The sequence below is a fragment of the Amblyomma mixtum genome, chromosome 4, assembly GCF_055824585.1.
Source record: "Amblyomma mixtum isolate Tamu chromosome 4, ASM5582458v1, whole genome shotgun sequence".
Lineage (NCBI taxonomy): Eukaryota > Metazoa > Arthropoda > Arachnida > Ixodida > Ixodidae > Amblyomma > Amblyomma mixtum.
Window position 1 is genome coordinate 21876579 of NC_143015.1, and position 14278 is coordinate 21890856.

Sequence of the window (14278 nt, forward strand, 5' to 3'; positions counted from 1 at the left end):
GGACTCCGTGGCTAAACGCGACCCGTAAATCGGCTCACGCTACTCTTGGTCTGATTCGACGCATAGCTATGCGCTCTGGCGGAGCGCGTTTTGATACTGCCCGTCAGCTCGTGCGCTCCATCCTTCAGCCGCGGATAGTGTACCAAGCGCAATTTCATCACCTCACCCGACGACAGTGGGACTCCCTTGAATCAATCAATCGGGAGGCTATGCGCGCCATAACTTATCTTCCGCGTATCACACCCATACCCATTCTGCAAGAGTACGCTCAACTTAATACATTGAGTGAACTTATCGACCAGCGTGAGGCAAACAGAGCACGCAAGATGTCGCTTCAGCTTCATCGTTTACAGACTCTTCCCCCATGGTCATACTGTCAGCTCACAGACAATCGCCCCTCTGCTTCGACGCCGATATCAGCCGCCCATCTTTCTTCAGGGTGCATAATATACACCGATGCATCACACACAGCAGTGCAGGGAGTTACTGCAGTTTACAGTCCCTCACATCCTCATCTCAACTCCCGCGCTACATATAGCACGGATACTTGCTCCCCCCTGGCCTTGGAGCTTCAGGCGATACACAATGCCATTGCTTCCCTTCCACTCGTACCTACTTTCGATATTGTACACATTTACACCGACTCCCTTGCCGCCCTTAAGCAGCTTAAGGCTGTCCGGCGCACATTCCAAGTTACACAATCCATTCACCAACTTTGCACAAAATACCCCTGTCCTGTGCGTATACACTGGATTCGCGGGCATGCCCAGGATCCGCATAATATTCATGTGGATGCAATGACACACCTTGACACATCCGATATCCCGCCACCTTCCCCTCTTCCCTCAGATCCGTTCCTGTCCCATGTTTCCGAGAAACAGTCTTTGCGTCAGCGAACACGCGCTCTAATTCCTCCGTGTTCGTACCCTCTCCCCCGGAGTCTCACTCGGGAGGAGGAGGTATCTGTGCGCCGGATTCGGGCAGGAGCGGCTCTGACTCCTTGTGTGCGTCATCGGTGGCGTGACAAACGTTACGAAGTGACAGACAAGTGTCCCCATTGTGGTGCTGCGCCCGACCAGTGTGATGAAAAACACTTGCTGTGGACTTGCCCGGCTACAGCTTCTGTGAGACGACGTTTACTAAGAAAGGTTGGCCTGCGATGGGACGTTGCAGACGACTATACCAAGTGGACTCTAGATAATCGCTATATCACGAACTTCTGCCGCTTTTTAAGCGAGGCTTGTTTGCACTCGTTTTTATAACTTTCTTTCCTTTTTCATTATGCCTGATGGCAAACAGCTCGAATAAAAAAAAATAGTGTGTGTTTTCCTCGCTGTTCTTGTTTCTTCTATGGGCTCCTTTCCTTTAAAATATAAACACGGCTTCGTTTTGTTTTGTTTGATTCGTTTGTTTTCTTCGAACCTGCACGCGAAAGCGTTCCCCTCCAGCCGTCGGGGACGCGTCCCCCCGATTCGCGACAACGGCGTGGCTCGGGGGTGCCCACGGGGATATGTGAGACAGCTACTGCGTAATTTCCTTCTCTCAAAAGCAACTTTCATCAATAACCAATTTTCACTGACCTTGCTCATAGAAAGCCCGGCCAACGCGGTGTTTTCAAACAAATACACTCGGGCAGTTCAACTTGCTGCATCATCTGTGGCTTTCGTTTGTCTTTTCCTTTCCTGTTTAGCTAGCTGCTTTTACTTGTTTGTTGAACCAGAGCAATGCCCTCCTTTAATTGCGGGTGCAGAATAACTGTTGTCGCTGTGCAGGAAGGTAAAATACACATTTTCGTATTGATTTGTACGTTCCTGCTCTATTATTCTACACATATGGTGCTGTCGCGACCGCAGCATGGCCCAAATTGAAAATTGCTTTTGTTGAAACGAAATGATACAGTAAATGTCTCACTGATCTCGGTGGACAGCCGAACCGCGCAGAAAGGCAAGAGATAAAGGAAGGAGTGAAAGAAGATAGGAAGAAAGAGGTACCGTATTCTGGGGCTCAGGAATAATTTCAGCCGCCTGGGTTTCTTTAACGTGCACTGACATCGCCCAGTACGCGGGCGCCTTTGCCGTTTCGCCTTCATCGAAACGCAGCCGCTGGGGTCGGATTCGAACCCGGACACTCCGGCTTGGTAGACGAGCGCCTTAGCCACTCAGCCACCGCGAAGAGTGTGGCCCACGTAGGTATCATGATTTCTGCAATCATAGTTTTGTTCTTACCTGGATCGTCTGTCTTTCTATGCGTAAAGTTTACTATCTGTTATCAAGGCGGAAAGCTGGGCGAGTTGGTGTATCATAGCTAATTGAAAGACTAGCGCAATAAAACTATGACAAAGACATAGAAGGAGACAGGACGAGTTCTAACTACTACTATCTACGATTGCGCAACATGTTTATTTGCCTTCTTTGGCGCATTATGTACAGCCTCTTTTGCCTAGATATGTAATTTCTTCAGCGACTTATTTGTACACTTAAATATCCTCTTGTGGGGTTTTATGTATGCACGCAGTGCGCTTTGTTTCCAGCGACGCTTTTTTACCTTTCATCAAGCTGTATCTTCGCATTTCTAATGTACATTTTTCAGAATTCCTGATTTTTATATGTGCTCTCAGTTGCGACTACAATTTCGGTGCAATTACATTGCACGACCGGTGACAGCTGCGCTTGCGCACTACATTACAACGAAGGACAGATTTTTCCCTAACCGTTGTATGTGAACAGAATGTAAACAAAGGTCTCTAATGACAGATTCCTTGAAATATGCGTCCTCAGCTTGTTAACTATATGGCCTTTACGTTTTCCATATCACCGGCATGCACTGCTTTGCTGGTTTCGAACTGATATAGTTCTAAAGTTCATGTGATACTTTCATTGCAAATTAAACAGGCAAAAACGTGGAAGCATTGATATCAGTTATTTCTGCCTCAATTTTCGGGACGTACGAATGTATTCTCTCGTGAAACAATACGTAGTTTACTTGTCTTGACAACACGCAGCGTTCAGGAATTCCCTTGCAGCGTCCAACACACAATAGCGTTGTGTGTTGTGTTTTATGGTACAGAGGGAACTGAGTTCAGCATGCGCCAAGCACAATGTATATACGAAAAGTATTTCACTGCATTGCCGAGATGTGGAAAATCATCGTTGATGTAGAGGGCTTAAGATGTTAGTCCTATCTAGTGATCACAACGAAAAGAAATTTTAGAAATGCCTGCTAGTAAAAGCTTAAAGCTCAGGGGGCACTTTGCTGACCTAAAGTGCGGTGAGGCGAAAGCCTTAAGCCAGGTGCTGCCGCTTGTGTCACTGATGTGTGATTAAGATGTTAAGCTTCGCCTTGAAGAGTGGAACGCGACAGAGTCTTGCAACGCTGTCAGGGAGCCCACTGAACTTCATCGTCTGTTCGGTAACGCCTTGCTCGTCGGTAAATTGGTTTTTGAAGAAAGGAAATGTATCTATCCCGCATACCTTGGTGCACACCTGAACCTCGCCGTAAGGGAAGGAAGGATGATGGGAGTGAACGAAGGCACCGTATTCACTAGACGCGCCTTTGTTCATTCCAAACCATCGAGCTGGCATGGCGGAGTGGTTAGCGTGCTCGTCACGCACCCGAAGACCCTGGTTCGATTCCCCAACTCGACTAATTTCCTACTCGGTTTTACTTATGTCTGGTTTGACTAGAAAGGTTAATTAGGCTAGTTGGTTAATTAACTAATTAACTAAACTCAGTTTCACTTACTTTGGTTGCATGGTGACTAATAAAAGTACAATTGGCCCCGTTCAAAATTCACGCACTGTGACGTCGTGACCATTTCGACCAATTGAAAAGCGTGACATATCTGTCGACAACTCCTGCTTACAACGATGAGGTATTAAAGGCTTCCGCCTTAAAAGGGTTGGGTAACCTCAGCAGCTATCGTTGCTGGGCAAGGAAGTCGAGGCTACCAACGAACCAAATAAAGAATTCAGTAACACTTGTTGCTGGGCTAGCTGGTACATTATTCTTCGTACAAAAGTTAGCGCAAAACACGACACTCACAAGAAAGGTGGACAGGACAACGCGCTTGTCCTGTCCACATTTCTTGTGAGTGTCGTGTTTTGCGCTAGCTTTTGTACAAAGAAAAAGAATTCAGCCTTCTCCTGAGGAATGAGATAGTTTCTGACATCTACCAAAAAACCAGCAAAGCAGGTTGTCACAGTTTAGAGTTTCTTGAGAAATCCTGCTTCTCCTAAAAACCAAGAAATGCAAGACGTGAACGATTGGATTATCTCCTAAAACCAGTGTTGGATGAAACGGAACGTATTCTTTATGAAGTTCAATGAAGCACATTTTTGTTTGTTTTTCCAGTTTTACATAAGATGTGGTTAACCGTAAGATCACCTCCACATTCTCGCAAACAGGTTTGTCTTATCGTGCGTAAGGTGTGAGTTTCCTATTCGCCCCCGCCGCGGTGGCTCAGTGGCTACGGCGCTCGGCTGCTGACCCGAAAGACGCGGGTTCGATCCCGGCCGCGGCGGCTGAATTTCTTGAAGGCGAAATTCTAGAGGCCCGTGTGCTGTGCAATGTCAGGGCACGTTAAAGAACCCCAGGTGGTCGAAATTTCCGGAGCCCTTCACTACGGCGTCTCTCATAGCCTCAGTCGCTTTGGGACGTTAAACCCCAATAAACCAACCAAACCTATTCGGAGACCACAGAGAATCACTTCCTTGAAACGTTCCTGGTGCACACGTAATTTCCATTCACCTAAAACCGGCTTTAACAAATGTAGTTTGTAACTCGCTTCGCTGTTCCAAGCCGACCACCATTTATTTCTTAATTTCCGTTTTTCTATATACATGCAATCCTTAAAAAATATATTTCCATTTTTTATTTCGTTGCCACGAGCTTCAGCGGCGCACAAATCTGCTTTTTCGTTGCCTTTTATTCCGACATGACTCGGGACCCAGCAAAGTTTGATGTTTTGTCCTTGAGCTGTGGCTATAACTAGCAAGGATGGAACAGCCGGCTAGTTGGTAGTTCATCTTGGGGAAAACACAGAGCACTCCTAAGACAAGGACGAAGAAAGACAAGAGGATACAGCGCTGACTTGAACTGATTATTTTATTGTGGAGCGACATATATATGTTCGAAAAGTGGGCGGGAGGATATTGGTAACAGCTGCTGAGTCTGCACGTGACCGAAAGATAACATACTAAAATTGAAAAGACACAAAATGGCAGGGGTGACCCTTGAAGGGAAGAAAAAATGAAAACTAAGCATGATAAAAAAGACAAGTGGAGGGGTGATTAAAATGATGACGCTTTTAAGCGTCATCATTTTAATCACCCCTCTACTTGTTGTTTCTCTTGCATTGTCGGTTTGCGTCATCCTTTTAAGGATGACGCAAACAGACAATGCAAGAGAAACAAAAAACACTACGAGATGACAATATGTGAACAAATGCACTAAAAAGCCAAAAAGAGCATTAAAATAGGAAGAAATTTAAGAGCGATAAAAGAACTAAAAGGGGCATTAAAAGCAGAGGACAGTAAACAACTTTGTCCAAAAGGTAGAAAAGGCTAACGGACGTATTTCGGAATCCTACACATTAAAGTTACTCTATGCCTGGCTCAAATAGTCTAACTCACGTTTCGTTAGCGCTATCGAGGGTATGCTAACACAATTTTCACCTAGCTTTAGAATGTGGGCGGCTTGTATGATTTCGCGAGTGATTTGATGCGCATATCTCGCGATGACAGAGCATTCATGAAGGAAAGGCTAACAGGAACAGGAGGGGCACTTTAAGCAGTGAACACCCAGGTTATTCTTGACGGTGTTAGAAACATTATTTGAGTGCTCCATAAGACGCTCATTGAGGCGACGTCCGGTTTTCCTCATGTAGGCCTTCCCACAGCTCAAGGCAATCTTATAATCTACACCAACCTCGCAAGGAACGAAGGGTGCTTGGTGCCTAACAGGGCAGGCTGGCTCTCTCACAGCCGGGGCATTCACTCTGCGACAAAGCTTGGATAGCTTGTCGGGCGCCGAGAACACCACTCGGACACCTGCCTTTTGTCCAATTGTTTTGAGCCTGTGAGAGAGACCATGCAGGTACGGCACCACAGCGACTTTGTGTTGGTGGTCTGGGGCGGCACTCACTTGGCTTCCTTTGAGTTTCCTCAAGAGGGAGCCGGCTACTGAGATCAGCAGGTGCTCGGGGTAGGCAGTTTTTATCTGCCGCCGATTCTGCTCTTTCAGGCTATGGTCCATAGAGTGGACACAGGACTTCATTAAGGCATTTGTGAAACAGAGGTTCACAATGCCACTCTTAACAATCTTAGAGTGAGCTGAACTGTAAGGCAACAAAGACTTGCCCCCTCTTGACTCACACAACCAACACAGGTGATTTTGTGCCGTCGATAGCTTGAAGTCAAGAAAGCGCGAAGACCCATTCTCGGGTGCATACCTCATGGGTCGAAATGAGGGGCGAGAGGTACCGTTCAAACACGTGGAGCACTTCTGAAACTGAGCTATGAAAAGTACATTCGTTACTGACCAAAAAAATTAGGTAATCGTCCACGAACCTGAAAACCTTCACGGCAGCTGACGAAGAGAGCTGCACTTCTATCAGTCGGTCATAATGGGCGAGATAGATGACTATAACTATTTTTTTATGATGTCTCCAAGTAACGGAGTGATTGCATTTCTAGACTGAAGAGCTAAGCACGCTAAGGGAGCCTGTTTAAATGGTACTGTGCGTGAGGTTCTCGTTTACTATTTTTTCTACAGCTACACAAATGGTACCGCATTCGGAATTGAAAATGGATGCGCACAGTGGAAGTCTTACTAAAATTTTTGAATGGCGCAAAGGAACAAACACAGGAAGACACGGAGACAGAAAGAGTGCCTACTACCAACTGACTTTATTGCGGGAAATACCACCTTTACACGCCAGCCCATTATCGTCATCAGTGCGTTATCATAGCCAGGATAAGAAAACAAGAAAGAAAAGATAAGTACAGATAGAGATCATATTTATGCATAAAAGCCAGTGAAATGCTACTCACAGAACAAGGCGTGAAAAAATTATCAACACGATAACAAGATAGAATGACTTGAACTACACATGACCATCTAAAAAATCCAGTTCGCCGCCGTTAAGTTTAATTAACTGACGAAGTGCTTATGCACCCGGGCCCACCTTTCTCTATGTAAAATGCTTCGATAACTTTGTCTCTTTCAGCATCGGTCTGCAATCTTCACAATCTCTGCAGTGATCAGGGAGGTTCTTCCTTTCATTGCCTTTCATTGTCCGTTTGTGTTCCTTCGCTCTCTTATTGAAACAACGGCCTGTTTGCCCAATGTAGATACGCCCACACTTGAGCGGTATCTCATAGATGACCTCGGTTCTACGTTAAGTGTAACGCTGCATATGCTTCATAGCGCACCTTGGGGGTCGTTTGTTCATCATGGAGCAAATCATTCCAAGCTTACAAGGTGCTGAAAACACCACAGTCACTTCATACCGACCCCCTATCCTTTTGATGTTGTGCGCTATTTTGTGCATGTACGGAATTACCGCCACAGGCCTCTTATCGCGCTGCTTGCTCGGTAGATCACCGCTCGAAGTGAGTTTTGTCTTCTGCAGCAAAGTTTCGCAATCACAAGGCGGGGATAGCCAACTTTGTTCAATCTCTGAAGCTGCTTATCAAAGCCAGCCTGCACACAGTGATCACATGATTTTGAGAGAACGGCGTATAAGCACGTCATGGCAATACTTCGTTTCACCAGTTTAGAATGAGCACAGCTGAACGGCATGAGACTTTTCTTGGAGCGGAGGTCATACACCCAAAACACATGATCAACACTAGAGAAATCAAACTGAACGTCCAGAAACCGGATCTTGCCCCCTTGAGGCAGTTTTTCTTTAACTACGAAGTTTCTGTGAAAGCTGTATAGCTTTCCTTTGTGGCCGTATGGCTGCGCTCGGGTGGACGTCAATGAGTAATTACTCCCTTATTACAAATCTACTCCACCTTGGGGGATTCCCCTAAATATTTGGTCGAGGCCTTGGGAATTGTCTCTAAAAACGTTAAGAACATCAACAACAGCTTCGTAAAAAAGGTAGGCGGATCAAAAAGAATAAAAAAAAATCATCAACAAAGCGCAAAACTCGTCTAACAGGTGTCCGGTTTAATTGCGCACAAATGCGCAAAACTTTTATGATGAACCAACTAGCCCAACAGCAAGTACTTCTGCAAGCAAAGCAGACATTTGGGCTAGTTGGTGTGAATTCATGGTGGAAAAAACAGCGCGAACTAAGACAGAAAACACAAAACAAGAGGGGAGACACTACAAGCGCTGACTCGCAACTAAGGTTTATTAGAAAAAACAGACAGAATATATACAGTAACCACCCACGACTGCGTACGTCATAAGGGGAAAAAAAACAGATTACATGCATGGCGTGAAAGATGATCTAAACAGTAGCAGCGCGCGTGTGCACCCGGTTATTTAAGTACCTAAATTCCAAATCTGACAAGGCCGCTGGAGGTTCACTGACGCACCGTTTGCCGTTTTTTCGTATAAATAACGCTTCCATCAGCTCCCGGGTCACCTTATCTTGGTGGCGAAAAAGCACATTGGTTTTCGGGAAAAGGGGTGTGCATTTGCAAACCCGGCAGTGTGCGGGAAGGTTGTCTCGCGAGTCACTGCCGAGTAAGGTGCGGTGCTCAAAGAGCCTTACGTTTACACAGCGCCCCGTTTGCCCGATATACTCTTTACCGCAAGACAGTGGCAAACGATATACAACACCCTTTTTGCAAGGAATGAAAGGCGACACATGTTTTGTTGTACAAGCCTTGCGATTCTTGTGGATACCAGCCGCCAGTTTTTGGTTTGGTTTTATGGGGTTTAACGTCCCAAAGAGACTAAGGCTATGAGAGACGCCGCAGTGGAGGGCTCCGGAAATTTCGACCTACTGGGGTTCTTTAACGTGCACTGACATCGCACAGTACACGGGCCTCTAGAATTTCTCCTCCAAAGAAATTCGACCGCCGCGGCCGGGATCGAACCCGCGTCTTTCGGGTCAGCAGCCGAGCACCATAACCACTGAGCCACCGCGGCGGCTTTTTTTTTTTTGGTCCACTTGTGGGCAAATCGCAGCGACCTTCTTAGGTGCCGAGAACACCACCCTAACATCGTACCTTTTTGCCACGCTCTTTAACCCACGGGAAAGTCTGTGAGCGTACGGAATGACAGCCGGCCTACGGCGCTCACTGTCAACACGGCCTCTTCCGTTGGCCTCTGACTTAACCCACCTCAGAACTTTTTCTCCTGTCCTGGAGACGACGTGGTCGGGAAAACCACTACTTTTCAATCGTACCACTTGTTCAGACACACTTTCCGCACTACGGTGGTGGCACGACCTAGATGTGGCGGCCTTAAGGCACGAAACAGCGATACCATCCTTGATCAGTTTTGAGTGCCCTGACTCATAACCGAGGAGTGGCTTGACGGTGCGCGGGCGATACGCTTGTAGTGGCTTCCCTCTTGTTCTGTGTTTTCTGTCTTAGTTTGCGCTGTTTTTTCCACCATTTATACTTCTGCAAGTCTTGCTGTTTCTTTCTAATTCCCTCGTACCACTGAGGTCTCCACGTAAACATCTATTTTTGAACCGTTACTATAAAATTCCGTATACCTACTGTATTTTTCTTTGACGGCATGCAAGGTATTCTTGTACGATATGTTGTTGCGGAGTTTGTGTTTTACGAGACTCTGTCAGAGTGAAGTCGCATATTTCAGGAAGTTGTACCATAGAGGAAGTGCAGCCGGTCTTTGGGCAATGCCAGGAAATGTGTCCTGTATATGAGGTTCTTGCATATCTCTTTGTAACGCAAGACCAGTGGCCGGCTTGTTGAGGTTTTTGATTAATATTGTTCTAGAAGGACATTTCGTTACAACTGGATAGCAGACGTGTTTTGGTCGAGATCTTACTTTAAAGACATATGCAGAAGTTAAACAATTTCATCTGATTTCTAGTGAGGGTTCATTTGCTTCTGCATAGAGGCTAACTATAGGAGATGTCCTGTATGCGCTACATGAGAGGTGTAGGCATACTGGGTGCAATTTTTTAAGGTACGATGATCTTGCTGAACAGTACACAATGCACCAATGGTCTATTGAGGAACGTACCAAGGAGCGTGAAATGTGCACCAGACATGTTTTATCACAGCCTCAATGCTTCCTTGAGAGCACTTTGAGTATGTTTAGAGATTGGGAAGCTTTCTTTTTAATTCAGTGTGTTGATGTGCGGCAGGAATATGTGTTTCTTGTCTAAAGTTACGCCTAAAAATTTATGTTCTTGTATTGTTGGCATAATTATTTCATTCAGGTGTAGAGGGGTGTCGTTCTGCAAGCCTCTTCTAAGAGAGAAAAGGACTGCTACTGGTCTATTGTGCGGAAAACCCATTTATGTCGGCCCAAATCGCAAGTCTGTTTAATGCGAGTTGTATCTGTATCTCACAGATTAATAAACTAGATGATGTGCATGCAATTTAAAGGTCGTCGATATATAATGAGTACACCACGCAGTTTGAAACTATTTAGCTAAGGAATTCATTTTTGCGGCAAACAGCGTAGCACCTAAAATACACCCCTGTGGTACTCCATTCAATTGAACGAAATTTTTTTTAATGTGTGTAAGAAAGGTATACTTGTAATGAACGGTCAGGCACGAAATCTTTCAAGCTGTTCAGCATCCCCACGGATACCTAAGTCTGCTAGGTCGCGAAGAATTCCAAACCTCCAGATAGTGTCATAAGCCTTTTTCATGTCGAAACATGCAGCCAGACAGTGTTGCTTGTGTATGAATGTTTCTCTTAGAGTGTTCTCAAGGCGAACGAGTTGTTAAGTTCTTGAACATCCTTTCTTAAATCCACATCTGTGGATGTCAAGAAGTTCACTTGATTCTAGGATAAATATTAACCTAGTTTCGAAAACTTTGGCGAGACAACTAGTGAGTGCTCTGGGTCTGTATCTACCAGCGGAGGTTGGGGGCTTTCTAGACTTCAGGAATGACGGAATACCGCTTTTTTCCAAGCCTCCGGTATTTTCCCAGTTTCCATGTTTTGTTGGAGAATTGTAAAAATGCTTCCACTGACGCTTCAGAAAACTGTGCCAGCATCTCGTAGTGTATTTCATCAAGGCCTGGTGCGGTCTGCTTACCCGCCGACACAAATTTATTGAAAAGTGTGGCTTTTTGGTGCACGAGCATAGCTCGATAACATAGCGTAGAGTAGGACAAGACACAAGAAGAAACGAACAACATGAGCCCTATGATAGAAATTTTTGGACTTTCTCCAGTGTCATTGAGCTTATATATGGCTCGTGCGAACTGCCGCTTTTTGGAAGTCCATTTTTAGGCTGTAAAAAAATAACTTTCTGTAATGTGCGGAAATGCAAATTACAGAAAAATGTTCTGCTAGTATGTCTGCCTGTTCTTTAATGCTTGTTTCTGTACCTGAGGCTTTGAGGAAAGGTACTGTGAAGGAGGAGTATCTGTCATTTACTTTATGATCTTGCTCCCGCATTTTCTTAGATGTGACAGAACAGTTTATAGATCATATATAGTTTTGCCATGATGTTTTTTTGGCGCTTCGATGGATCTCTCTTGCTTTCGCTCTTGCGCTTTTGAAATTTTTTAGATTTTCATGTGTTGGGTGCCTACGCGAAATTCCGCAGGCTTTACTTTCTTACCTTTTTGCTTCTTTACATTCTTTTGGATGCCACACCTTATGATTTGGTCGCACCACGCCCGGGAACCGGGGAATAGATAGATGTGCAGCAGTAATTATACAGGTTGTGGACATTTCATTAAGTTCGTCACCACCTAGATCATGCGAAAACGGTTTCTACAGACTTGCATTCTCACGGAACACTGCCCATTCAGTCAAGTGTAACTTCCAACGGTGAGGCTTGCTCGGGATGATTGACGGAGAGGATGACAGGCTAATAATAATTGGCACATGATCACTACCCTACGGCTTATCCAGGATAACTTATTTAAAATCAGCAAATACAGATGGTGAACTAAACGATAAATCCAAACAGCTCATTTTTCTATAGCGCTTGGGTAGCAGTACGTGTGCTTACCTGAATTCAGTAGGCACACATTATTGCCCAGAATAAATTCATCTAAAATACGATCTACCGTTAGTTTCTTCTCTTCCCCAGAAAAGTAATGGGCATTAAAATCTCGATCTAAGATATATGGCTCTGGTAGCTGTTCTAGAAGTGTTTATAAGTCGTGAAGTGTAACTGTGAAGTGTGGCTCGAGATTTACTGAACATATTGCGATAGTTTTAAAATGGACAACAGTGACTGCGAGAGCTTCATATTCGGTTTTTAACATGATTTCACGGGTTGCATCACCAGACTGGATGACAATGGCAACATCCCCAGAACGTCTACTCGCTTAGTCTCGGTCACGCCGGAAGACTTCATACTTTTTTAAAATATTCGTATGTTTAGAGCCTAGTTTCGTTTCCTGTAGGCATAAAGCTACAGGGGAGAGCGAGTTTATTTATTTATTTATTTATTTCGTGTACCCTCAGGGCCAGAGGCATTATAGAGGGGAGTGGTTACAAAAATTTAAGAAAAAAAAATGTACAGTGCAGCAAACTAATTAGTAATACAAAAATGATTGCTCCTAGTTATACATTATTAGCTGTTGGGTTCTTGGTGTGCTGGTTAATAGTATATAATACACAAAATACAGCGCAGCAATACAGTGAAAAACAAACAAACAAAACGCTCGTACAAGAAACAAGAATATAGAATTAAAAAAAAAAGATGATGCTCCTACTTATACAAAGTTTTCTAATGCTGTTTTGAAGCGTTGGTTGTCAGTAATGATAGCGGTAGATGCAGGAAGGTGATTCCACTCAGCAGCTGTGCGCGGAAGAAATGACTGAAACATGGCATTGGTTTTGTAAAATGGAATTCCGACTTTGTTATTGTGATCAAGCCTTGATGAAATGTATTGGGGAGGGGAGATCAGTTCGTGGCAAAGTGAAGGATGATAAAATATCTTGTGAAAAAGTGAGAGTCTAAGGGCTTTACGGCGAGATGCTAAAGATGGCAGGCTGAGATTTAATTTCATTGCAGAGATGCTGGCAGTTCGGTTATAATTACATACAATAAAACGAGCAGAATTATTCTGGACCATTTCTAATGAGTGAATTAGGTTTTGTTGAAAGGGATCCCACACTGCTGCAGCATACTCTAGCTTTGAGCGGACCAGTGTCTTATATAGAAGTAGTTTTAGGGAAGAAGGTGCCTTAGAGAAATTACGTTTTAGATATCCCAGCATGCGATTAGCATTATTAATTACGTAAGAAGTGTGAATGGACCAAGTGAGGTTGCTAGTAATATGGATACCAAGATATTTGTAAGAAGAAACAGGATCTAGAGGGACATTATTAAGGTGATAGGAAGGTAGCTGGCCGGATGTTCTTGATACACGCAGAAATTTACATTTTTTGATGTTTAATTCCATTGACCATGATTGGCACCAAATACAGATAGCGTTAAGGTCTGATTGAAGAGAAGATATGTCATCGTCGCAAATTATTTCCCTGTAGATGACGCAATCATCTGCGAATAAATGAATGTTAGAGGAAACACAAGAGGGTAGATCATTAATGTAAATTAAAAAAAGTAGAGGACCAAGTACCGACCCTTGAGGTACGCCGGACTGTACTTTACTTGGCTGCGAGGTTGAGTCATTAGCAGAAACAAATTGCGAACGGTTAAAAAGAAAGCATTCGATCCAAGCAAGCAGTTTGGGATCAATGTTAAGTTGATGTAACTTAAACATTAGAAGGTTATGGCATACTTTATCAAATGCTTTCGAGAAATCTAAAAATATACAGTCGGCAAGTGAACAGCGGTCAAGGATGACGTTTAGCTGATGCGTGAATGATACTAGTTGTGTTTCACATGAATAAGTCTTGCGGAAGCCATGTTGCGATGGTGAGAAAAATGAATTAGATTCGAGAAAGCTAGCTAGATTTGAGGCAAGGACATGTTCTAGAATTTTACATGGGATGCAAGTGAGCGAGATAGGCCGGTAGTTAAAAGGACAATGCTTGTCACCTGATTTATGGAGTGGGATCACCTTCCCTACCTTCCATTCAGCCGGCAAAGAACTTTTTTCGAGCGACTGCTGGAATATCTTTGTTAGAAAAATGGAAGAATAACAGCTCGTGTTTTTCAAAAATTTCGCGTTGATTAA